This window comes from Eubalaena glacialis, chromosome 13, assembly GCF_028564815.1.
Source record: "Eubalaena glacialis isolate mEubGla1 chromosome 13, mEubGla1.1.hap2.+ XY, whole genome shotgun sequence".
Classification (NCBI taxonomy): domain Eukaryota; kingdom Metazoa; phylum Chordata; class Mammalia; order Artiodactyla; family Balaenidae; genus Eubalaena; species Eubalaena glacialis.
The window spans coordinates 70,445,604-70,471,920 of record NC_083728.1 but is presented as its reverse complement, the minus strand read 5'-3'; the positions used below and the strand labels follow the sequence as shown (position 1 = coordinate 70,471,920).

Below are 26,317 nucleotides of genomic sequence, written 5' to 3'. Positions count from 1 at the left end.
CCTTCTAGTATCCAGAATATTCGCTTTCCCATTTCCCAGTTCTCCATTCATATGTGAATGTAGTTATATGTACATAATTGATAAAATATATAGAGTTGTTTTCATATGTTTTTGATTAGTTTACATGAATGGTTTGGGGCCCTAAACCTTACTTTCCTCCACTCAACGCTATATTTTTGACATCTCTTCATTTGTTCTATGTAAATCTAATTAATTAAATTCTGACTGTGGCCTATGAGTCAACGTATGCATAGGTCACAGTGCATAGACCTAGTGAAGAAGAACAGGGACATGGAAGTCTTTGCTGTCACAGAGAAAACTACTGTGAACATCCTTATGCATGCGTCCTTATGGTTTTGTGGGAGAGTTTCTCTGGGGCACATATCCAGGCAGGGGACTGTTGGGCAGATGAATAGTTAATTGCACTGAGTACTGAGAGATTGCTACTTGGAACAGTTGCTTAGTTGACACTTCTCCTTGGCACTTGATGTTCTCCAACTTTGTAATTTTTGCTGATCTGATGGGTGTAAAGTGATACATCATTGTTGGTTTAATTTGCTTCTCTGTGATTACTAATGAGGTTGAGTATCTCTTCATATACTTATGAGCCATTAGTGTTTCCTCTTCTATTAATTTTCTTTTCATAGACTTTGCCCATTTTTCTATTGGGTTTCCTAAAATTTTCTTGCCTTTTTATTTTTTATTTTTTTTGATAGTAGGAGTTTCTTTAGATATCAATGTCAGCCCAGTTTTAGATATCTTCTCACAGTCTACAAGTTGTGAAATGTGTGGATGATGTTCTTTTCTGAGCAGAAATCTCAATTTTAATGTAGTCAAACACTTCATGATTTCCCCTTATGGCTGAGTCTTTTTAGAAATTGCTTAGGAACCTGCCCACTTCTAAAGTTGCAAAGATATTTCCTCCATTTTCTTTGATTACTTTTATAATTTGTCTTTCACATTCAGATGTGAAGGAAGGAATCCAATTTTATTTTTCCCACACAGTGAACCAATTTCCCCATGAAAATCTACCAAATAATTCATTTTTTCTTATTGGGCTATGACAACAAGTCTCCTATATATGTAGGAGTGTTTCTGGAATCTCTATGCTGCTTCATCGATTTATTTATACCACACTTAAAAGAATTACTATGATTTAGTAAGATGTCTTAATATTTAGTAAAATATATCTTTACTCCCATTTTCCAAAATTACCTTAGATATTCATGCCTTTTAAATTTCCATATACATTTTAGAATCAGTTTTTCCAATTCCTCAAAAAATTCTGCTGGAATTTTCATTAGAACTGCATTAAATCCATGGATTAATGTTGGGAGAAAATTAATATCTTTACAATATTAAATTATTATATTCACAAACATGGTATTTGTCTTACATCATTCAGGCTTTTTAAATGGTCTTTATAAGAATTTTACTTTTCTCCATGAAGCCCTAGTGCATGCATTTTTTGGGGGTGTTGGAGTGGTTAAATACATGTGTTGACCTAAAACAGTAAAACAGCCATTTATTTTATCAGCTAAATTGGCTTATTCAGGAACAGCAAAGAACTACAATTCAATACATGCAATGTATGGCGAACCACAGGTTAAGTCCAGGGAACAAAGAAACCATCCTTTTATAGAGTAGAAGGGGGAGTTGGGAGGCGCTGTCAGAAATGAAGAATGGGTTGTAAAGTGGTAACCTTCTTTCTGTTGGAGATGCCAGGTTTGTCCCTTCCTGTTGGGTCTGCAGTTGAGGTTGAGTGGTAGGGAGTGAGAGCTCCCCCTTCTGGTCTCCTGACTCCATTTTAAAATGAGGTTTCTGTTTACTAATTTTCACAAATTATACTTCTGGTTGCTATCATGTTTTAAATATTCTGTACAATGCCCGACACATGGTGAGTGCTCAATAAATTGTACTTATTGTTACTGTTGTAGCTATTATAAAAGGGGGGAAATTGTGGAGGGAAGGTCTCCAACTGTCTTTAGGAATCATCATAATATCCTGGAAATAACATGGATGTGGAGTCAGACACACTGGGGCTGTGAGACCTTGAACACATTTTTTGAACCTCTGGGCCTCTGTTTCTTCCGCAGTGTGAATAATGTTCATCCTACCAGTATTCTAGGTAGGGTGTGAGGATAAAACGAGATTACAAACCAGCAACACAGCCACTGGCACATGAAAGCCCAGAAAGGGGTTCCTTTCCCTCTCTAGTGAAGAGGTAAAAACTTTGTCACAGCTGCACCATTTCCCCATCAAACAATCTTCTTTTCTTCATTTGAAGTCAACTTCCAAATTTTGTCTTTTCTAACCAGATGGTTGCAGAGAGTATATATACACAAAGAAAAGTGAAAAATTAAAAAGAAAAATCTACCCTCCCAGTATCCCCTTTTCAAAGATACTTTGCCTTTTCATCTTTAGAATATAAAGTCCTTGAGGACAGGAAGCACGGTGGTCCCTGGGGTGCACCCCACACATCCGTTTCCCTCCAGGTGGTTTATCCAGGTGTAAGCCCAGTAGGTCTATTCCCCTCGTCAGTGATTGGTTCAGGGGTGGGCGGGCCCATGCAAATCTGGGCCGATGAGATGCCAGGAGGGACTTACTGAGGGCTTCTGGGAAAGGAAACCCCGTTTTCCTCCTTCATTGTACTTGAATTAAGGAAGCCCACTGCCCAGTTTCCACAGACAACCATGTCAGTGAGGGGAGCCAGGCTGGGGGTGAAACCCACGCTGTGAAGTGGGGCAGGAGCACAGTGTGGAGAGAAGTTCTGGGTTCCTGATGTAAGTGTTAAGCCAACCCTGAAGTTCCCTTCCCCTGTCGACTTCCTGTTATGTCAGGATAAGTAACCCTCTTATTGATTTAGTCAGTTTGAAGAGTGTTATGAACTGAATTGTGTTTCCCCCTAGATCATAGGTTAAAGCCCTAACCCACAAATGTAATTGTCTTTGTAGATAGGGCCTTTAAAGAGGTAATTAAGGTTGAAAGAGATCATAAGGTGGTGAGGGTGTAGTCCAATAGACTGGTGTCCTTTTAATGAGGAAGAGACACCAAGCGTGCATGCACACAGAGAAAAGGCCATGTGAGGACACAGTAAGAAGGTGTCGTCTACAAGCCAAGCAGAGAGGCCTCATTGGAAATCAACCTTGCCAGACCTTGATCTTGAACTTCCAGCCTCCAGAACTGTGAGAAAATAAATTTCTGTTGTTCAAGCCACCTACTCTGTGGTATTTTGTTATACAGCCCTAGCATAGTAAAACAAATGGGAATCTATTTGAAGTCTAAAACACTACGGTAGATTCAAATCTCAAGTCTTTGGCATGAGCCTGCAAATAACTGATGCTCAAGAAATGTATGATAATGATTGTGAATGTGCGAATCATACTGAATTTATACAGTGCTGTGAAGCACACAATTCTACTTACTCTAGATGGTTTGAGCTTTCTAATGGCCTTTGGTATAGATGTAGATTTACTGTTATCTGCATCTTTCAGATGAGAAAACTGAGGATCAAAGAAGGTAAGTGATAAGCTTGAGTTTGAATAGATAGGTGGTCCAGGTAGGTTAGAACCGAGGTCTTTTCACTCCTATTTTAGTACATTTTCTAATATGCTCAGTCTCCACTAGTCTGTGAGAAACATTGAAGGTGGGAGCTACATCTTATGTTTTTGTAATCATAATGCCTAGCAGAGTCTGTTTCTTAATGGTTGTCAATAAGTGTTAGAAGAATAAATAAATGGCTTGTTATATCTTGAAAGCAACCCTTACAGAAAGACAGGGGAAATGATATCTCCTTCCAAAGTATTTTAACAATGTCCAGCAGTGGCTGTGTCCCATTTCATGGGTGTAGTTCCACCTCTGGTATACCTTTACGTCCAGCTCTCAGCACAGATGTACCAAGCAGTGATGATACTGCAAAGGTTGTACTGCCTAGAGAATCCTTTCAGACACAAAGGAAGGAGTCAAGAAGCAAAGACACAAGAGGTAGTGTAGACCTGTCATTCTGCGTACCCCTGGAAGGAATTTGCACTCAACACATAAATCAGGCTTAGGGTCTATCTAGTGAATACAAAGACTTTAGCGCCATTTGCTTCTCCTTCAGCATATTAAATTAGGACACATGGTCATTGGGTTTTTCAGTAACGTGCCCCATAAATCTAGTTAGCATTTTCTTCTGGGTGTTGCACCTTGAGAAGCTACTTAATTAAGTACCTTGAAGGTCCTTACCCACCTCTGGCCTTGAATCTCAAGGAGGGTCTGAGACACTTCAGACTCTTAACTGGGTATAACGTTATCTTTGTTATCTTTGTTATAGCCCTTTATGCCTGTCTGGAAGCTCTTCAAATGATAGATCTTAAAGCTTAGATGAGGACCTTCCCTCCCACGAGGTTCTGTCACTTTTAGAAGGAGCCCCAGTGCTATGGGAGCGGCTCTATGTGTCATTGGTTGTTTCTGTTTGCTCAGTGTCACTTTCCTTTGGGAACTACCCCTTGTGTGTTGCAGGGCTCTGATGGGACTGTCAATCATGAAACTCACCTCCCTTCCCCTCCCGGCCAGAGGGCTGGGTCCATGAGCCTTGCTGGTCAATCTAAGCTCTGTCTTCTGGGAATCTGAGTCTTGAGCCAAGACACACAGGGGTGGGAGGTGATTGAAGCAAAGTCATTTACTTTTGAGGCTGTTGATGAGTTTCTGCTCCTCTTCATTCCTTTACATTTTTTTCAGCTTTATTGAGATATAATTAACAAATAAAATTGTAAGATATTTAAAGTGTACATCGTGATTGTTTGATTCACATATACATTGTGAAAGGAGTCCTTTATCTGGTTAACACATTCATCTACATCTACATCTATAGCTATATCTATATCTGTATCTTTATATCTATATCTTCCCTTCATTTCTGCGACCTTCCAAATATCTTTTCAATAAATATTAATTCTGCTTGAATGTGTTTGGGTAGGTTTTTATGGCTTGCTTTTAAATACCTCTAAGTGATACAGATGTAAATAACACAAGATAGTTCATTTTATAATTTTTATTTTCCAAAATGAAAATATCTTTGTTGAGTCTTCTAATAATGATGATGATGTTGGTGATAAGAATATTACCTCCATTATTAATATCTTCATGTTAACATAGAGAAATAGCAATAACAGCTAAAGTGTTCGAAAGCTTCCTGCTTGCTGAGCTCAGTGTTAGTAGGCAATATAGAGGGGCCAAAAGCATGGACTTTGCCTGGGTTCTAATCTAGGTTCTGTCGGTTCCTGGCTGTGTGACCTTGGGCAAGTTACTTAACCTCTCTGAATCTTAGTAATCTCACTCATAAAATAGAAATAATAGTAGTACTTCATAGGGATGTTATGAAGCTTAAATGAGTTAATATATGTAAAAATATGCTTGGTGTATGATAAATACTCAATTCATGTTATTCCCTTATTGTTAGATGTTTTGGCTGAAAAAAAAAGGGGTCTATTGAGCTGCTGTAACTTGCCCAAGGCCGCACACTAAGGCACAGTGGGAGCTGGGATTAAATAAAGTCATGCTTCTGAGTGCCTAGCATGGAGCCTGGCATAGAGGGAATGCTCTCTAAACTCTAGCTGCTCTTATTCTTTTAACTGGTTCATCAGCCCAGATTTGAAAGAGAAGTGTGTGAAAATCATGCCCCAGGAAGAATTGAAAGCAGAAATTAGGCACCCTCTCCTCTCTCTGCTGTCACCTGATATGCTTTCCTTTCCCTTCTCCCTCCAGAGTCCCTATCAAGCCCCATTTCAGATAATCCCTGCTGCAGTGCTAAGTGATAGCTCAGTAGCTATTAGCTGGTGTTTAAGATAAAGCCCTTCCTGGTCTATTTGCATTTCAGAGGGGAATTCCCGAGACCCTGGTGGCTTCCACATGCAAAGCACTTAGGGGGCATCGTCTCTCCCTCTGGGGCGACTCTGGAGACCTCTGTTCGGAAGAGTTACTCATCCCGGCTGGGGTCTCGTTAATTAACATCTTGCCTCGGGAGGCTCAGGATGCCTGAACAGTGCTTTCTACTGATCATTTCTACTGTGGTTTTACAGGAGATTTATGATTGCCACAGAAGGGGAAAGCATGAAGGTCAAGGGCAGGGCCTTATGAAATTAGAATACTGGAATACAGGTGTGTGTGTGTGCGTGCGTGCACACACACACACACACCATAAATAATTTAGTCCCATTTGTGCTGTTAGTGCCATGCAGTATCACGTTAACACACATTTAATCCTGTTCTCACAGAAATCCTGAGAGCTTGGTACCATTTTCCCATTTTGTAGACCAGGGAATTGGGGCTGTGTAGTGGTCATCTGCTGCCTTTTCTTATCCAACATTTCCCCCTTCTTTTTTTTTAAAAAAATATTTATTTATGTATTTATTTTGGCTGCGTCGGGTCTTAGTTGCGGCGCGCAGGATCTTTCGTTGCGGTGAGCAGGCTCCTCTCTAGTTGTGGCGCACACGCGGGCTTAGTTGCCCCGTGACATGTGGGATCTTAGTTCCCTGGGCAGGGATCGAACCCACATCTCCTGCATTGGAAGATGGATTCTTAACCACTGGACCACCAGGGAAGTCCCCCCCCCACCACTTCTTTTGTTCTTAGCCCAAAGCTTAAGTAGAATTGACCCTCTCTTGGCTCCTTGTGCCTGAGAACTGGCCCATCTGAATATCCTACCCCTCTGGCCCCTGTGATTGGTTCAGGGATGGATGTGTGAGGCCAATGAGAGCCGATGTGGGACTTTTGTTGGAGGCTTAGGGAACATGCTGTCATGTTTCTTGTCTTAGGTGGCTCAGGCTGTAGAATATGAGCCTAGAGGAAATGGCAACATCCTGATCTACCAGAGGATAAAGCCAACACAAGGAAAGAAAGGTGGAAAATGGGAGAATGGTTCTAGTTGTTATCATTTGAGCCTCTGAGTCCAGACATGCCTCAAGCCAGAATATCTCTGGACTTTTCTGTTTGTGAATCAACAAAGTCACTTTTGTGCCTAATCCAGTTTTGCTCTGGGTTTTTGGTCACTTGCAGTGGAAAGAATACTGATGAATACAGGCTCAGAGAGTGTTATGGACTGAATGTTTATGCTCCCTGCCAAAGTTCATATGTTGAAGCCCCAGTCCTCCCATGTGGTGGTATTTGGAGGTGGGCCTTTAGGAGGTGATTAGGTTTAGATGAGATCATGAGGATGGGGTCCCCATGATGGGATTAGTGTCCTTATAAGAAGAGGAAGAGGCCAGAGCTCTCTCTCTCTTTACCATCTGAGGACACAGAGAGAAAGTGGCCATCTGCGAGCCAGGAGAGAGTCTCCCCAGGAACCGAATGGCCCGTTTGTTACCTTTATCTTGGACTTCCCAGCCTCCAGAACCATAAGAAATAAATGTCTGTTATTTAAGCCTCCTAGTCTGTGGTATTTTGTTATGGCAGCCTGAGTCTTGTGTCATGTCATACAGCTAGTGAGTGGCAGAGTCCGGATTTGAACTCAGGTTTCACTGACTCCAAAGTCCATGATGTCTCAGTGGAAATAGGAGCTCTGACAAGGAGAACAGATAGAGCAGACCCTGACTTCAGTTTCGACCTGGAGAAGAGAGGTTGGGTCCTTGTGGGTTCTGTAGTGGGACCAGGGACAGGGAGGAAACATGGGGCCCTCAAAATATATCCAAATTGGGACTTCCCTTGTGGCATAGTGGTTAAGAATCCACCTGCCAATGCACAGGACATGGGTTCAATCTGTGGTCCGGGAAGATCCCACATGCCGTGGAGCAACTAAGCCCGTGTGCCACAACTACTGAGCCCGCATGCCCTAGAGCCCACGTGCCGCAACTACTGAACCCATGTGCTGCAACTACTGAAGCCCTCACGCCTAGAGCCCATGCTCTGCAATAAGAGAAGCCACTGCAATGAGAAGCCCGCCTACTGCAACGAAGAGTAGCCCCTGCTCGCCGCAACTAGAGAAAGCCTGCACGCAGCAACAAAGACCCAACACAGCCAAAAATAAATAAATAAATAAATAAATAAATAAATAAATAAATAAATTAATTAAAAAATATATATCCAAATTCACTTCATTGCTTCACTGAGTCCATTGTTGCTTGAACTTCAGTTGCCAAACTAAATAAAAATGGTGACTAAAAAAATGCATACTATGTGAGAGGTGCTGTGCTGTGCCTTTACATGCATCACCTCATTCAGTCATCAAAGCCATGTTACAAATTAGTACTGTTATCTCCATTTGACAAGATGAGGAAAATGAGGCCCAGAGCGGTTGATTCACTTTTCCAGAGTAACGCAGATAGTCAGTTGGAGCTGGGATGGAACCTGCTGTGAACAGAATTGTGTACCCACACACACACCCTACCCCAATTCATATGTTAAAGCCCTAATGTGACTTGACTGTATTTGGAGATAGGGAGGTAATTAAGGTTAAATGAGGTCATAAGGGTGGGGCCCTAGTCTGATAGGACTGGTGTCCTTATAAGAAAAGAAACACTGGAGATCTCTCTCTGCCATGTGAGGACACAGCGAGAAGGCAGCTCTCTGTAAGGCAGGAAGAGAAGTCTCACCAGAAACAGAAGTTTTTGGCACCTTGATCTTGGACTTCTCGCCTCCCAGAACTATGAGAAAAAAATGAATTTCTCTTGTTTAAGCCACGCAGGTTGTGGTATTTTATTATGGCAGCCAGAGGGGACTAGTACAGAAACCAAGCCTGCTTGCTTCCGGATCTCATCTTTTTAACTCCCATGCCAACTGGCTTCTACCACTAGATGCCCCCCCCCCACCATTGCACACAAATTTAACGTATGAAAAAAAGAACCTTTACAGAAAGTGGCCTGAGGGTGGAGCTAGAATGAGTTCTGGAGTCATAAAGGGCTAGAATGAGTTCTGGAGTCATAAAGTTGGAAGGAGAGTGTAAGGTCACATCTACTTGGCAGGAAGAATCCAAACCCTTACAGCAGGTACAGACTAATGTTTTCTGTCCCAGGGGCTAGAATCGCACATAGCTCAGTCTCATCAAGAGAATACAGTAAAACTCATTGCTGGGAAAGGGGCAGCTTTATTTCTGTCTAAAAGGCCAGATTGAGAACATCAGTAGCAACTCTCCTTGCAGGAAAAGTGAAGAATAATGGAGTGATGAATTAGTTCCTTACAATCCACTGAGAGACTGATGGATAAATGCAGTGACAAATCCCAAATTTTATCTTTCTGCAAGTCTCCCCCAAAGAAAAAGGCTTTGTCCTTTTAGACATTCCCTGAAAATGGGATGAAAATATAGCAGAAAGCCCCACTGTCTGGGTGACATATGTTATTATTATTATTGCTATTATGTAAAAGCCAGGATTCAGGTGTTAAAAGCCAAACATGGAGTAATTATGGTGTCACTGAGGCTCAGATAATATTCTTCCTGCACCTCTCCTGTTTTGATAGTTGGCTGTATTGGCAAAAGCCCTGCATCACTGGGGGCTTAAAAAAGCTTAGGGTTATACTTTTCTGATTACCCCCCTTTGGAGCCCAAATAAACAACACTATAAAGATCAATATAGGACACCTCTATATGTTTTTCTCTAAAAGTCCCTGCACAAAAGTCTTATTTTTCTGCCTTGAAAGTATTTTTAACTGAGATCCCAATTTAATTCTGGAATTTCTGGAAATCCGAACTTAATTATGGATTCCAATTTCATTCTGTGGGAGGTCAAGCATATTTCTCTTCTCTTTGTTACGGTGCAGGGTGGGGATGCAGGTGCGCCTTTGGTGGGAAAGACAAATCTAAACCTTGAGTCAGGGATTCTTGACCTGGGCCACATGTTGGAATCACTGAGGAGCTTTAAAAAAAATACTGACACTTGGGTTCCTAACCCAGAGATTGTGATTTAGTTGGTCCCGGCATGTGGCCTGGCTGATGGGATTGTTTGTGTCCCAGGTGATTCTAACGTGCAGCTACAATTGAGAACCATGGCTGTAAAGCAATTTTAGAGTTCAGAGTTCCCCCTTAAATGGTTTAAGGTATAGAAAAATCAATGGTATTGATGCCATATGGATACTCACTATACACCTGCACCTACTGTGAGACCTTGGACAGATGACTTGCCCTCTGAGTTTCCTCAGTTTTCTCCTCTATAAAATTTGGATAAAAGGAGTGCCTAACTCATAGAGTTGTGGGGAGGATTGAAGAGGGTAAGTAGGTAAAATGTGGCTGGCAGAGGGTAGGCAGTTAATCAATGTTGGCTTTATTGTTACTGTTATTTGTGGTTTTCAAAATCTTTGGTAACAGGTGAGAGAGACTCTTTTTACTTAAAAAGAGGGGATATTTGCTGACTCATGTAACCAAACCTAGGAAAAGGCAGGAGTGGCTTTGGTCTCAGGACAAGGAGGTCCAATGACTCGGGTCAGTTCTCTCTTGCTGTGTTGTTTCTGCTTCTCCCCCTCATGTCAGTTTCAGACTCTGGACCAGCTTCTCCACTGAAAGAAGGCATTGCTTCAGGCTGATCTGGCACCCCGTCTATAACCAGAAAGGAAAAAGGTAATTTTATCACTAGTTTCAGTTGGAAAAAAAGCCTAAGGAAACACTCTGATTGTCCAGATTTTTGTCACGTGCTCATGACAGCAAGCCAGATTGTTCAGGCGAGGGAGGCGAGGCCTATAGCCAGAGGGGGTGGGGTGTGAGGTGCCGAGCCAACAAAAACAACAGCCACTGCGATGATGAAAAGTCAGTTCCAATGACAATGGCTGTAACCATTCAGTGAATATTTATTAAGCATCTGTTATGGGCCAGACACGGTACTAGATACTACTTTATAAGATGAGAAATAGATGGCAAGTTTAAAAAATATTGAGATGTAATTTACATACAGGAAAATTCACCCTTTTTTATTGAGATGTAATTCACATACAGTAAAACTCAACCTTTTAAAGATATGTAATATTTCATGTCTTTTGGTGCTATTGTAAATGGTAGTAAGTTTTGAAATCAGAAAGTGTTGGTTCTCTGACTTTCCTCCTTTGTGAATTTTGACAAACACATACATACAACCGCCTCAGTCAAGATATGGAACGTTTTAATCATCCCCCAAAATTGTCTCCTGTGTCTCTGTAGTCAGCCCCTCCTTCTACCCCCTGCCTCTGGCAACCACTGATCTGTTTTCTGTCTCTATAGTTTTGCCTCTTCCAAAATGTCATTTAAATGGAATCATACAGGGCTTCCCTGGTGGCACAGTGGTTAAGAATCCACCTGCCAATGCAGGGGACACGGGTTTGAGCCCTGGTCCGGGGAGATCCCACATGCCGTGGAGCAATTAAGCCTGTGCGCCACAACTACTGAGCCTGCACTTTAGAGCCCACGAGCCACAGCTACTGAGCCTGTGCTCTAGAGCCCGCGAGCCACAACTAGTGAGCCCACGAGCCACAACTACTGAGCCCATGTGCCACAACTACTGAAGCCCACGTGCCTAGAGCCCGTGCTCCACAACAAGAGAAGCCACCGCAATGAGAAGCCCGCACACTGCAACGAAGAGTAGCCCCTGCTCGCTGCAACTAGTGAAAAGCCCGCGCGCAGCAATGAAGACCCAATGCAGCCAAAAATAAATAAAATAAATAAATAAAAATTTAAAAAAATAAATGGAATCATACAACATGTGGCCTTCTTTCACTTAGCATCTGAGATTCATAAAGTTGCTGTATGTATCAGTAGTTCCTTCCTTTTTATTACTGAGTCCATTGTATAGCTACATAGCACATTTTCTCTCTCCATTCACCAGCTGAAGGATGTTTAGATTGTTGCCTCGTCTGAGTGACTGAAAAAGTTGCCAGAATATTTACATACAGGATTTTGTGTAAACATGCATTTTTATTTGATTTGTTAAATCCTAGGAGTGGGGCTGCTGAATCATATGATAAATGTATGCTAAACTTTACAAGAAACTTCCAGAATGCTTTCCAAAGTGGCGGTACTATTTTGCATTCCCACTTGCAACATAGAAGTGTTCTGGTTACTTCACATCCTCAACCAACTTATGGTATTGTCAGTTAAAAAAAAAAAAGTCCTCTTTAATAGGTAGGTAGTAGTATCTCATTGTGGTTTTAGTTAATGGCTAATGATGTTGAGCTTCTTTTGGGGCGCTAATTTGCCATTCACATATTTTCTTTGGTAGAGTGTCTGTTCCAATCTTTTGCCGATGTTTTGCTGCGTTGCTTGTTTCTTATTATTGAGTTTTAAGTGTTTTTTTTTTTTAATATATTCTGGATATAAGTCCAGATATCAGATGTGCATTTTGCATACCCCAGTTTGTGGCTTGCCTTTTCATTCTTTTGGCAGTGGCTATTGGAGAGACTTTTTAAATTTTGGTCATGTCAAATTTGTCATTTTTTTCATTCATGGATTATGCTTTTGGTATCATATAAAATATCTTTGCTTAACTCAAGATTATAGAGATTTTCTGCCATGTTTTCTTCCAGAAGTTTTAGGTTTTATATTTTTCTATGATCTATTTAGGTTTTATATTTCAGTTTATGGTCCATTTTGAGTGAATTATTGCAGACTATGTGGCATATGGGTAGAGGTTTCTTATTTTCCATATGAATGTCCAATAATTATTTCAGTACCATTGAACTGATCTTGCACCTTTATGAAAAATAAGTTAAGCATATTTGTGTGGGTCTGTCTCTGGGTTCCCTATTCTGTTCTATTAATCTACATGTTTATCTTATAACCAGTGCCACACACTCCTGAATTATTGTAGCGTTATAGTAAGTCTTGAAGTTGGAATTCTCCAACTTTGTTCATCTTTTTAAGAATTGTTTTTTGCTATTCTAGTTCTTATGTCTTTCTATATAAATTTTAGAATCAGGTTGTTGATTTCTACCAAAAAAATCCTACTGGGAGTTTGATTGGAATTGCATTGAATTTATACCTGGAAGAATTTGCAACTTAACAGTGAGTCTTTCAGCCCATGAAGACAGTGTATGTTTCCATTTATTCAGGTTATCTTTGATTTCTTTTATCAGTGTTTGTAGTTTTAAGCATAAAGATCTTAAACATATATATATTTTTCTAAGTGTTTCATGTCTTTTGATGTCATTATAAATGTTCATAAGTTTTGAAATTGGGACATGCAAGTCATCCAACTTTGTTCTTTTTCAAAGTTACCTGGAGATTTTAGGTCCTTTGCTTTTATATATATATTTTTAGTATCAACTTTTGGAAAAAAGCACCCAGGATTTTGATAGGAATGATGTTGAGTCTGTAGACCAATTTGGAGAGAATTGCCATCTTAATCACATTGGGTCTTTCTATCCTTGGACATGGAATTTCTCTATTTATTTAGATACTTTAAAATTGTTGTCAGCAATGTGTTTATAGTTTCCAGTGTACAGGTGTTGTACTTCTTTTGTTAAATTTATCTCTAAGTATTTTATTCTTTTTGGTGCTACTGTGAATGGAGTTGTCTTAATTTCATTTTTTAAAAAAACATTTATTTATTTATTTATTTGGCTGTGCCGGGTCTTTGTTGTAGCATGCATGTGGGATCTAGTTCCCTGACCAGGGGTTGAACCTGGGCCCCCTGCACTGGGAGCACGGAGTCTTAACCACTGGCCCACCAGGGAAGTCCCTTAATTTCACTTTCAGATTGTACATTGCTGGTATATAGAATACAATTGATTTTTGTATACTGATATTCTTTTTCTTCTGGAGTGAGCTTTGGTAGCTTGTGTTTTTCAAGGGAGTTGTCCAATTCAAAAAGTTGTTCATAATATTCCCTTGTTATCATCTTAATATCTGCAGTATCTGTAGTGCTGTCACCTCTTTAATTCTTGATATTGATAAATTATGTCTTTGTTTTTTTCTTCTTGATCAGTCTGGCTAGGGTTTATTAAGTTTACTGATTTTTTTTAAAGAACAAACTTTTGGTTTCATTGATTTTTCCCTACTGCTTTTCTGTTTTCAATTTTGTTGATCTGCACCTATCTTTATTATTTCCTTCCTCTGCTTATCTTGGGTCTAATTTATTTTCCTTTATTTTCTAGTTTCTTAAGGTGCAAGCTTAGGCCATGATTTGAGACCTTTCTTGTTTTCTGACATAAGTATTTAATGGTACAGATTTCCCTCTAAACACTTTTATCTTTGTCCCACACATTTTGATATGTCAACTTTTCTTTTTTATTAAATTCAATATATTTCCTAATTTTCATTATACATTCTTTTTTGATCCCTGGGTTATTTAGAATGGTGCTGTTTAATTTCCAAGTATTTAGAAAATTTTCACATATCTTTATAGTAATCTTTTTATTTATTTATTTATTTTTATATTTATTTTTGGCTGTGTTGGGTCTTCGTTTCTGCGCGAGGGCTTTCTCCAGTTGTGGCAAGTGGGGGCCACTCTTCATCGCGGTGCGCGGGCCTCTTCACTATCGCGGCCTCTCTTGTTGCGGAGCACAGGCTCCAGACGCGCAGGCTCAGTAGTTGTGGCTCCCGGGCCTAGTTGCTCCGCGGCATGTGGGATCTTCCCAGACCAGGGCTCGAACCCGTGTCCCCTGCATTAGCAGGCAGATTTTCAACCACTGCGCCACCAGGGAAGCCCCACATATCTTTATGTTATTGATTTCTAAGTAAATTCCATCATGCTCAAAGAATGTACTTTGTATAATTTCAACTTGATAAAGTTTGTTTTATGGCCCAGAATATCTTGTTTAATGATCCATGTGAACTTGAAAAGAATGGTATTCTCTTGTTGTTGAGTGGAATATTCTGTGTCAGTTAGACCAACTTGGTTGATAGTCTTATATATTTTTACTGATTATCAGTCTACTTGTTCTATCAATTACTGAGAGAGAAACTGTAAAGCCTCCAAATGAACTTGTGGGTTTGTCTATTTCTCCTTTCAGTTCCATCAGTTTTTGCCTCATGTGTTTTGAAGCTCGTCTGTTAAGCACATACACATAATTAATATATAGTTTAGAATAGTGTTTGCATGGCATATATTTTTTCATTTTAACCTACCTATGTCTTTAGATTTAAAGTGAGTTCCTTGTAAACAGCATATAGTAGGGTCTTGCTTTTTAAAATCCAACCTGTCAGTTTCCTTCTCTTAAGGTGTATGTTTAGACCATTTACATTTAATGTTATTATTGATGTGCTTGGATTAAAATAGAACATCTTACTGGCTGGGAGTTATTCGTGGTGTTGTGCTTTCTTTCCATTACATTCAAATCTTCTGCAAGTTCTCAGAATGGTCTCTGCTGAGCTGTAGTGAACAAAGGGGAAGGGCCTATTGCATTCTGGACAGTGGGGTCTCCATCAGAGGCCAGCTGTGCCCAGCTCATCACACTGTTATCTGGGCCTCGAAAGCAACAGAAGCAGCAATATGGCAGAATGACGAGGTGGCAGGTTATTCAACAAAACCCTTGGAGAGTATTATCTCTAAGTGGTAGATATAATTGTTACACCTCCAGAGTACAGATGAGAAAATTGAAGCTTAGAAAGACTTATAAGTGACCTGACCAAAATTATGCAGTGGCAGAGCCAAGATTTGAGCACAGGTTTATCTGAATCCAGAGTTTAAAATCTTAATCACTATGTGAAAAGGTTATACATAAATAATTTGAAGGCATACACTATTGATCTCAATCCAAATTGTTATCAATATATATGTTGAAAGATGTAATAAAATTTTCATCCTTGTGAGTGTCTATCCCTTCAAGGCGAGACAATAAAAATTTGATATTATTTTGTTTGCCTTCATTAGAAATCCAGTAATTTACGGGAGACAAGGAAACACAACAGGGTTGAATACTATCAACTTGTACTGATGAATTGGCCAAGGGACACACCTGCTAATTTGCCCATTTTTGGGGTTTGTATTGAAGCAGGATACAGATGAGTACTTCAGTGAAGAAAGAAATCTATAAATGAAGATAGCTAGTGGTGAAGCAGAGTGATTCTGACATCTGCTAACTGGATAAGCACACCGACTCCACCGACTCATTGCCATGTTGCCTGTGGAATCCCCTTTTAGCCAATTCTTGATCAAATAATGAACCCATTGAAGAAATAAATTATGGGGAAGCACATCCATTGTTACCTCAGTCAGGCATTTTTTTCTGTTCTGTGCTGTTTCCTGTCATGCAAAATATAGCAAATTAATTAGTGAATCTTGTGGCATTTTGCTAATACAATTTCTCTCCCTTGCTTGAGGTGAATTATGTTCATGCTTCAGTCACTTGAATATTACTCTTCCATGTTTGACGGAATTATGTTATCAGGTGATGATTATATTGCACACTATCTGATTCTAATTAAACCAGAAAACAGCGACATTGTAAAAGAGAATGTTTCACAGTCTATGCTCTCCACCCCCTTGCCGCTGTATCACATCTTTAAAGCTTTCCGGGCTGTATTTGGGCTGTTTTCTGACGCTTTCTTCGTCTTACTTCTCTCCAGACACAGTGCCTTCTTGGGTCTGCTTCATGTAATATGTAATTTGTGTAAATTGAGTCTTCGAAAGACATAACGTTTACGCTTGCTGTTTTTATCAGGAGCACGATGCACAGTAGCGACTGTGGTTATTTCAGATGATATCAAAGAAGAAAATGTGTTGTTTTGTCAAAACCATCCACATAACTTGAAAAAAAGATTCCTTGTTTGAGAGAAGAGAAACTAAAATTTTAGATGCAGAGAACTGGGCTGTCAAGATGAATGAGGGAAGCAGTGTAATGTAGGAGTTAAGATCACAGGCTTTGAGAGCTGGGTTTGAATGCTGGCTCTACCTTCAGCTGATATTACTTCCCTCTTCTTAGCATAATAATAAGTGCTCAGTGAAACTGAGGTCCAGAGAGGTTAATTGACTTACCAGAGGTCTAATGATGAAGTGAAAAAGCCAGTGCTGGGACTCCCACTTCAGCTCTCCTTCATCCCCATCGTATGGGACACTGCACCCTGATTCCACCAGGGCGGAGAGTGAAGGAGGGCCCCTGGAGACTCCAATTAGAGCAGGTCACTGGATGGCAGAGTCTCTTTTCTCTTGAGGATAAAGATGTCCTTTTGAGTTAGACTGTATTCACCCTCCATGAACCTTGGAGACATTGATGGCGGGGAGAGGTTTCTAAAGCCTTAGACAACTCCGAGGTGAAATAGGCACCATGCTGCAAATGAAAGGCACTTTAATGGTTGATTGAAAAAAATATATAGCATGCTGCTTTCAACTTAGAAAGCCCAAGTGCAAGGTACAGTCCAGTGTGGTCTGCAGGCTTTGGTCTTTTGTCCTGTTCAACAGGTGGTAAGGCTGGGAGAGCTCATTGCTGAACGGGGCTTGTTCCTGTTGGGATAATCCTCCTCGGACCACAGGTCTGCTCATTTTCCAGACTATTTTTCCTTTGGAGAAACAGACTCATACTCTGCAGTAACAAACTGTGTAATTCAGGTTGAGATTGGCTGGCTTTCCCACTGATTTTTATCTTCCTCAGTGAAGGCCACTTGGCCTCAACCACCTTATTAGACATTATTCCTGGCCTATATGCACAGTTGAAAGCCTGACTTTGTCCAGTGGGAAATGGACTTCTCAGTAACTTCTGGGCTGGTGGAAGAAAACGGCTGTTCCTTAGGCTGCTTGTAAGACACAGAAGGTGTAAGAGAAACTCTTTTTCTTTGCAGAATTTCTGCTGTGGGAGGAGGCAAGGCCAAGCAGGGGACAGGGATACTTAATATATATTTATTGAACACCTACTATATTCCAAGTCATATTCTGCATGCTGGGGAGAGAGCAGCCAACAAAATGGGCAAAAGTCTCTGTTCTGGGGGCATCAGAAATAGGCATTTAATATGGTGTGGTAGAAAGAGCACTGGGGTCAGGGCCCCAGTCTTCTTTTTTGTTTGTTTTTTTTTTTTTTTTTTTACTAATTTATATTTTAGTGGGGAGACATTGATGTTAAGCAAAACAAAAAAGAAAAGTATATAGTATATTGGAAGGTGATGAGTTCCATGGAGAAAAAGTAAACAAGGGAGGGAGATAAGGAAAGCAGAGATGGAGTGGAGGAGGTTACAACTTAAAAAATTTTAAATTGAAGCACAATCGACAGATAAAATTATAAAATATTTAAAATGTAAAACATGATGATTTGATGTATGTACACTTTGTGAAAGGATTCCCCCATCGAGTTAATTAACACCATCCATCACCTCACATATCTACCTTCTCCCTTTTTTTTGGTGAAAACATTTAAGTTCTACTCTTACCAAATTTCAATTATAAAATACAGTGTTATCAACTACAGTCACCCTGTTTCACTAGATTCTCAGACCTTATTCATCTTATAACCAAAACTTTGTACCCTTTTACCAACCTCTCCCTATTTCCCCACCTCCAGCCCCTGGCAACCACTTTTCTGCTCTCTGTTTCTACTAGTTTGACTTACTTGTTTATCTAGATTCCACATATAAGTGATACCATGCAGTATTTTCTTTCTCTGTCTGACTTATTCCACGTATCATAATGCCCTCCAAGTTCATCCATGTTGTCACAAATGACCAGATTTCCTTCTTTTTAAAGGCTGAATAATACTCCATTGTAAGTAGACACCACTTTTTCTTTATCCATTCATCCATCAACAAAAACTTAGGTTTTTGCTATACCTTGGCTATTGTGAATAATACTGCAATGAACATGGGAATACAGATATCTCTTCAAGATAATGGCTTCATTTCCTTTGGATATATATCCAGAAGTGGGATTTCTGGATCATACGGTAGTTCTCTTTTTAACTTCTTTGTTTTGTCTTTTTAAAAAAATTTTTTTTATTGGAGTATAGTTGGTTTACAATGTTGTGTTAGTTGCAGGGGTACAGCAAAGTGAATCAGTTATACATATATGTATATCCACTCTTTTTTAGATTCTTTTCCCATATAGGCCATTACAGAGTATTGAGTAGTAAGTCCTTATTAGTTATCTATTTTATACATAGTAGTGTGTATATGTCAATCCCAATCTTCCAATTTATCCCTCCCTGCCTTACCCCCTGGTAACCATAAGTTTGTTTTCTACATCTGTAACTCTATTCCTGTTTTGTAGATAAGTTCATTTGTACCCTTTTTTTAGATTCCACATATAAGCAATATCGTCTGATATTTGTCTTTCTCTGTCTGACTTATTTCACTTAGTATGACAATCTCTAGGTCCACGCATGTTGCTGAAAATGGCATTCTTTCATTCTTTTTTATGGATTCTTGAGGAAGTTTTGATTTTAAACAGGGTGGTCAGAGAAGGTCTCCTGGAGAAGGGGACTTTTGAGCAAAGTCTTGAAGAGGCAAGAGAGTAAGCCATGCAGACATTTGTGGGAAGAACATTCCAGGAAGCAAAACCAGCCAAGCGCGAAGTTCTTGAGGTGAACGTGTGCCTAGTGTGATTGAGGAGAGCAAGAAGGCCAGTGAGTCTGAACAGGAGTGCGTGAGAGGGAGAGTGGTAGAAAGTGAGGTCATCTTAAACGATTGTGGTTTCTTTATATGATGACTGCCAGAAAGAGGGAGGAAGCGGCTAGAGGTATTCAACTAGCAAGGACTTACTAGGTATATGGCATCAGACTAGATGTTTTGCTGGACCCAATGATAGGAGGGTGACTCTGCTCAAGGACCAAGTAGTCTAGTTAAAGATTTAATACTAAATCACATGGAAACTTAGAGAACAGTGAAACCCAGGTGTGCTAATCTATGGATTTCTGAAAGGAGAGAGAAAATTTTAGAGTATTGAGTGAAAGAAAAGGCTCTGGAGATAGACTACCTAGATAGAACACAGCTCCATCACTTATTTGTTGAGTGATCTTGGGAAAGCTGCTTCATTCTCTGAGGTTCAGTTTTCACTTTTAGAAAATGGAGTCCACAGTGAAACCTACATTGCAGGATTGTGTGAGGACTTAACGTAGCGCATATTACATGCTTAGTAAATGCCACATGCAGACTAGGCCCTCCGTAAATATTGTCTGACATTATTATTATTTGGAGTGCTTAGAGAAAGATTTTTTCAAGGCTTGTAACTGTGGAGTTAGTGAGGGGCTAGAGGGAGGAAGGCCCTCAAGGTAAGAGGTAAACTGTGATCACACGTGTCAGTAGGGAGATGGCCAGTGGCAGTGAGGACAGTGGTCATAGTTAACTGCCTAAATTAGTTAGCAATAAAAATGACAACTTATTGAGCCTTTGCACATCGTATCTCACTTAGTACACATTACAGTCCTATGAGGTAGGTACTGGTATTATCCTCATTTTGCTGCTGAATAAGTGAAAGCTCAGAGAAGTGGAGTGATTTGCTAAAGGTCACACAGCTAGTAAGAAGCAGATCTGGGACTCAACCTGAGGGAATTGCCACCATACTGCCTATTGCTTAATTAACTTCTCTTAGATGGTATTTGTAGGGCTTGGATGAGATTGAGATAGCTTTTCGTCCCTAGGGGTATCATAAAGGAGAGAGGTTCAGTGTGTAAGAAATAAAGGGGTGATGGTTGTGCCTTTATGAATAGCATATTGAGCTGTGATCATTTATGCTCTTATGATCTCTTAGAAGCAGAGACTGGGTTCTTTTCTGGCTTTGGAAAAAAGATTTGACCACTGGAATGTGAACATTCCCTAAAATATCTAAACAACACATCTATTTCCATTTTCCTCTCCTCACACCTAGGTGACAACAAGGCACTTCCCTCATGAGAATGGATTTTCCTTGATACAAGTCAGTTTTTTGACTTAAGGACAAGAAAATTTGGAGGCGCCTCAATTGTGATATGGGATTTGGTAGGCAGCTGGGCTGAGCCCAAGAACACCCCACGGGGAGGTAAAGCTGCTTGGGTTCTTGGAGTGAGTATGTGGCCTGAGCAGGTGTCCTGAGCCAGGCTGTGAATTTCCAGAGCCCAGGGGTTAGAGCAACCTGACATTAACTTAAAGATGGATTATAGTGTCTTACATTCTGTTTTTCACTAATACTTTTCATATATAGAGTATCTTCCAAGAATTTCTTTTTTCATGGTATTTTGAATTCCTACCTCTTCAATGATTGAATTCATTGAGCATTTACGGGGTGGTAAGCGCTGTCCTTCGTACTGAAGATGAAAACCAAGATAAAGTTGCTGTATTCCAGAAGCTTTATATTTTAGGGAATGTCATGGTAGCAGGTGCATTTTAAGTACTTGTTATATATTTCAATGACTTTTTTTTAGTTCTAAAAACAAGTCATGGGTTTAAAATAAGACAGGATCAAATTTGTCATTATACTGTCATTCAAAACATTTTGCTCTATCAGTGGATCAACATTTCCTTCAGTGGTTCTGGGATAATGAAGAAAGTTGGTGAACATGTTACATAAAACTTTACGCATTAGAAATCTTGGACTTCTTCTGAAGATAGGAGATTTTAAATTCAGGACTAGAAGCTCCTAGACCAAATTCTAGGGGAAATCTTGAGAAAGATGAAAGGAATTTACCAATGTCTGTCTGTGTGACCTTGGCTAGCTCTCTGTGCCTGTTTCTTCATTTACAAATGACGGAGTTGGTCTGGATGTTTATAATAAAGTCCCTTTCAGCTCTAAGAGTCTATGACTTTGGTCTAGATCTGAAATTACTCTGACAAGGAATTTTAATAGATGTTGCCTAATTGCCAACCAAGGAAATGTTCTCTATGAACACACCAATACTATTTTGGTATTTCATCTTTGTTAAGTAAAAAATGATGTGTGTTGTTTGTATTTTATTTCTTTAATTAATTGCAGAGGTTGGGCAGATTTTCATATATATTAAATTTGAATTGTTGCTCTTTTCTTTAAAAAATTCTGTGATTTTGTGATTCAGATAAGACACTGTAAAGTTACCTTGCCATCAAGTTCTTGGCTGATTTATTGGAGGCCTTATTATTATTATTTTCCAGTGAAATAGATTTCACTGTTAAAAAAGAAGGAAGCTACATGGAGGTGAAAAGCCTTTTCAAAAATAGCTCTAACTTATCAAAAAGAAATAAAAATATAACTCATACAAAACTGCTGAAATACATGGAAACTAAAACAATCTAGACATAAAACAAAGCTGAAGCTTTTTGTGATTCCCATACCAAGATGACTATTTGATCAAGGATCTGAATTGAAATTCACCAATGTCATCAACTGTAGTCATTTTCCTTTCAAAATTTTAATGCCAACTACTTTTTTTATGCTCTAGAGAATGAGTGTGTTCACTTCATACATGTATTTATAAATGAAAATATCTTTTTTGGGATAAATTATTCCTTTACTGAAAAAATTAGTGGCTTAATTTATTATTACACGATGTCTCTGTTGACATCTGTTGATTGAAAATGCTTTTATGTATCGCTGGTTGTTTAGTACACTGTTGGTTATCACACCCATGATGCCTTTTAAATATTTTTCAAAATTCTCACAATTGTTACTACATCATTTATGCTGTTGGTAACAACTTTCTCTTTATCCTTGGTTGGAAAGACTAAAAGTGAATTTCCAAAGAGTAATTTTGATTTTCAGGGCTGCTGGGAATCCTAAGTTTGAGTCCAAATCTTGCCACTTGACTGCTTGTGTGACCTTCAGCAAACTACTTAATATGATCCTCAGTTTTATCATCTGTAAATTGGGAATAATAATAAAATATACCTCAGAGGTTGTTGACAGAATTAGCTGAAATAATGCATATAAAGTACTTAGATTATTGCCTGGAAATGTATTCATAATTAATACATATTATTTATTATTACCTCACTAGAAAAAAATAATAAAAAATTCCACTGCATTGGAAAGCTATTTCACAACAAAATGATGATGATGATAATTAAAATGATAAGTCATTCTGTTTACTATAAATCAGTGGTATCGTCCTAATGATACTCAAATTTGAGCAAATTAGTTGGAGGGTTTGTTAAAACAGAGATTGCTGGGCCCCATCCCCAGAGTGGGTGTCTGGGGAAGGGCTTGAGGATTTGCCTTTCTAACATTCCTGGGTGATGTTGAGGCCGGTGGTCCAGGGACCACACTTAGAAAACCACTATTCCAAGCATCTTACCAGCTCATTTGATCCTTATCACAAATTCTTGTGACTTCGACTGATTTCCTCAAAGGAGAAAACTTTGCCCCTCCCCCCACCCCTCCCCCCTCCCCTCTGCCTGGCAGGAGAGATTACATCTGCAGACCCAGACTCTGCCCCGCCATGTTCCCTCACTCCAGCCTCTGAGGGTGTTTTCCCATTTGAGGGTTTGGAGTTAAGCAGACTCAGAATATTTTCTTGTTGTATATGGGCCCTTAACACTGCCAGGCAGCCACATTGCACTTTCCTTGTCCATTCACTCTCCCACTTTCTTTTCTTTTTTAACTTAATTTTATTGTGATAAGAGCATTTAGCATGAGATACATCCTCTTAACAAATTTTTAAGTGTGCAAGGCAGTATCGTTGACTATAGGCACAATGTTGTACAGATTTCTAGAACTTATTCAACTTGCATAATCGAGACTTTATGCCTGTTGCTGAGCAACTCCCCATTCCCCCCCTTCCTCCAATCCCTGGCAACCACCATTTTATTTTCTGACCCCATGAGTTTGACTAGTTTAGATACCTCATATGAGTGGAATCATGCAGAATTTGTCCTTTTATGGTTGACTTATTTCACTCAGCATGATGTCCTCAAGGTTCATCCATGTTGCAGCACATTGCAGGATGTCCTTCTTTTTTGAAGGCTGAATCATATTCATTATATGTGTATACCACATTTTCTTTATCCACTCATCCACTGATGGATGTTTAGCTTGTTTCCATATCTTGGTTATTGTGAATAGTGCTGCAAGGAATATTGGAATGCTAATATCTTTCAAGATACTGATTTCAGTTCTTTTGGACAAATACCCGGCAGTGGGATTTCTGTGTCATATGGTAGCTCTATTTTTAACCTTTTTGAGGAATATCCATGCTGTTTGCCATAGTATCTCTCACTTTCTTAAACATCTATTTTATACCTCTTCTCTCTTCTCAAACTCCATCTCTTCCCCATCGTCACTCTCAGCTGATGATCATGTTTCTTATCTCGTTGGGAAAAATGAATCAACAAGTGAGCTCACACTGACTCCCCCAAGCTCATCTCCCCACATCCTGGCATTGGCACTCACCCACCATGACTTCCCACATGTGCCCATAGGTGAACTATTTGTGCTCCCATCTAGAGACATTCCTTCTACTAATGCACTAGATCCCATCTCCCTTTGACTGTTTAAGAACATCACTCCATCTATTCTTCCCTTTCCTCCTACATCATTATTTTTCTCTTTTCTGGATAATTATCATCATTATGTAAACACACTATTATTTCTTCCATTAAAAAAAAAAAACCCTTTTGAACCAGGCTCCTTAGAGATACTGATTTTAGGGCTTGGATAGGAAATATACAAGATAAGCCTGGAGTATCTTGTAGTGGCAGAAAGTTAAAATTATCAAAGGGAAAGAAAGAGAAAGAAAGAAAGAAAGGAAGGAAGGAAGGAAGGAAGGAAGGAAGAAAGGAAAGGAAGGAAGGAAGGAAGGGGGAAGGGGGGAAGGAAGGAAGGAAGGAAGGAAGAAAAAAAGAAAGAAAGAGAGGAAGGAAGGAAGGGAGAAAGAAAGAAAATCTCATAATGATGGGAGTATGTCAAAGGGATACAGAAGCCAACTGAAAGGGCTTCCAGTGGTCAAACCTGGAACAATTTGAGCAAGAAAATAAAGCTGTATTGGATTATAACCTGATGTATAAAAAATTAAATATCCATGAGTCTATATTGATATAAATTAATAATTGGATAAGTATTATAGATAAATGAAAGAGAAGAGACAAACCTCCCATGAAGAATGCCAACTAATTTATGTAAATACTCTGCCCTTAAAGAGATGGAGAATAACTCCCCATTTCCTAGATGCTGCACCTAGTGATTTTCTTCAAAAGAGTACAGTATGGAAAGGGATAAAAAAGGTAACTTTATAGTGGAGAAATCTGACAAATACGTTGATAGTATGTCCCTTAATATGATATTATGAGAATGGCACTTTACCTCTGTGTTCTTCCTCCCCCCAAATACATTACCTCCATACATTCTCATGAGAAAAACATGAGATAAATTCAAATTGAAGCTATTTACAATAGCCAGGACATGGAACCAACCTAAATGTCCATTGACAGATGAATGGATAAAGAAGATGTGGCACATATATACAATGGAATACTACTCAGCCATAAAAAGAAACGAAACTGAGTTATTTGTAGTGAGGTGGATGGACCTAGAGTCTGTCATACAGAGTGAAATAAGTCAGAGACAAAAACAAATACCGTATGCTAACACATATATATGGAATCTAAAAAAAAAAAAAAAAAGGTACTGATGAACCTAGTTGCAGGGCAGGAATAAAGATGTAGACATGGAGAATGGACTTGAGGACACGGGGTGGGAGGCTGGGGCAAAGTGAGAGTAGCATTGACATATATACACTACTGAATGTAAAACAGTTAGCTAGTGGGAAGCAGCAGCATAGCACAGGGAGATCAGCTCGGTGCTTTGCGATGACCTAGAGGGGTGGGATAGGGAGGATGGGAGGGAGGCTCAAGAGGGAGGGGATATGGGGACATATGTATGCATATGGCTGATTCACTTTGTTGTACAACAGAAACTAACATGGTATTGTGAAGCAATTATACTCCAATAAAGATCTATTTAAAAAATTCAAATTGAGGGACAGTCTACAAAATACCCAACTAATAATAATGATAATAATCCTCAAAACTGTCAAGTTCATAAAAAACAAGGGAAGTCTGAGGAAACCATCCAACTGAGAGGAGACTAAGGGACATGACTACTGAATGTAATGTGGTGTCCTGGATGGGATACTGGAACAGAAGAAGGGCATTAGGGAAAAAATGAGGAAATTGGAATAAATGGATTTTAGTTAATAATAATGTATCAATATTTGTTCATGAATTGTGACAATGTATCGTACTAAGATATGAGTAAGATATTAATAACAGGGAAACTGGATATGGGGTATCTATGAACTGTGTACTATCTTCACAATAATTCTGTAAATCTAAAACTTCTAAAATGAAAAAAACCCCACAAACATCCTTTTTTTTCTTGACCCAACTTTCTCTACCAGATACCACTTCATTTCTTTTCTTCCCTTTGCATCGAAACTCAAAAGATCTTTATATATTGCCTAATTTCAGTTCTTTCCCTTCCATTAAAAATAATCTTACTCCAATCAGGTATTAGCCTCCTTCACTACACTGAAAATGCTTTTGTGAAGGTCACCAATGACCTCTGTGTTGACCTTCATGTTGTTA

The 26,317-nt window shown here is 39.4% G+C and overlaps 1 long non-coding RNA gene across 2 annotated transcripts in view; it reads left to right on the top strand.

The window, feature by feature from the left end:
* The first annotated feature begins 10,474 nt into the window (after nucleotides 1-10,474).
* LOC133103073 (uncharacterized) overlaps nucleotides 10,475-26,317 on the top strand; it is a 155,454-nt gene continuing 139,611 nt past the window's right edge. For both annotated transcript variants that reach the window (XR_009703177.1, XR_009703178.1), the window contains exon 1: nucleotides 10,475-10,525. This is a non-coding gene — a long non-coding RNA (uncharacterized LOC133103073). The remainder of the gene's footprint in view (nucleotides 10,526-26,317) is intronic.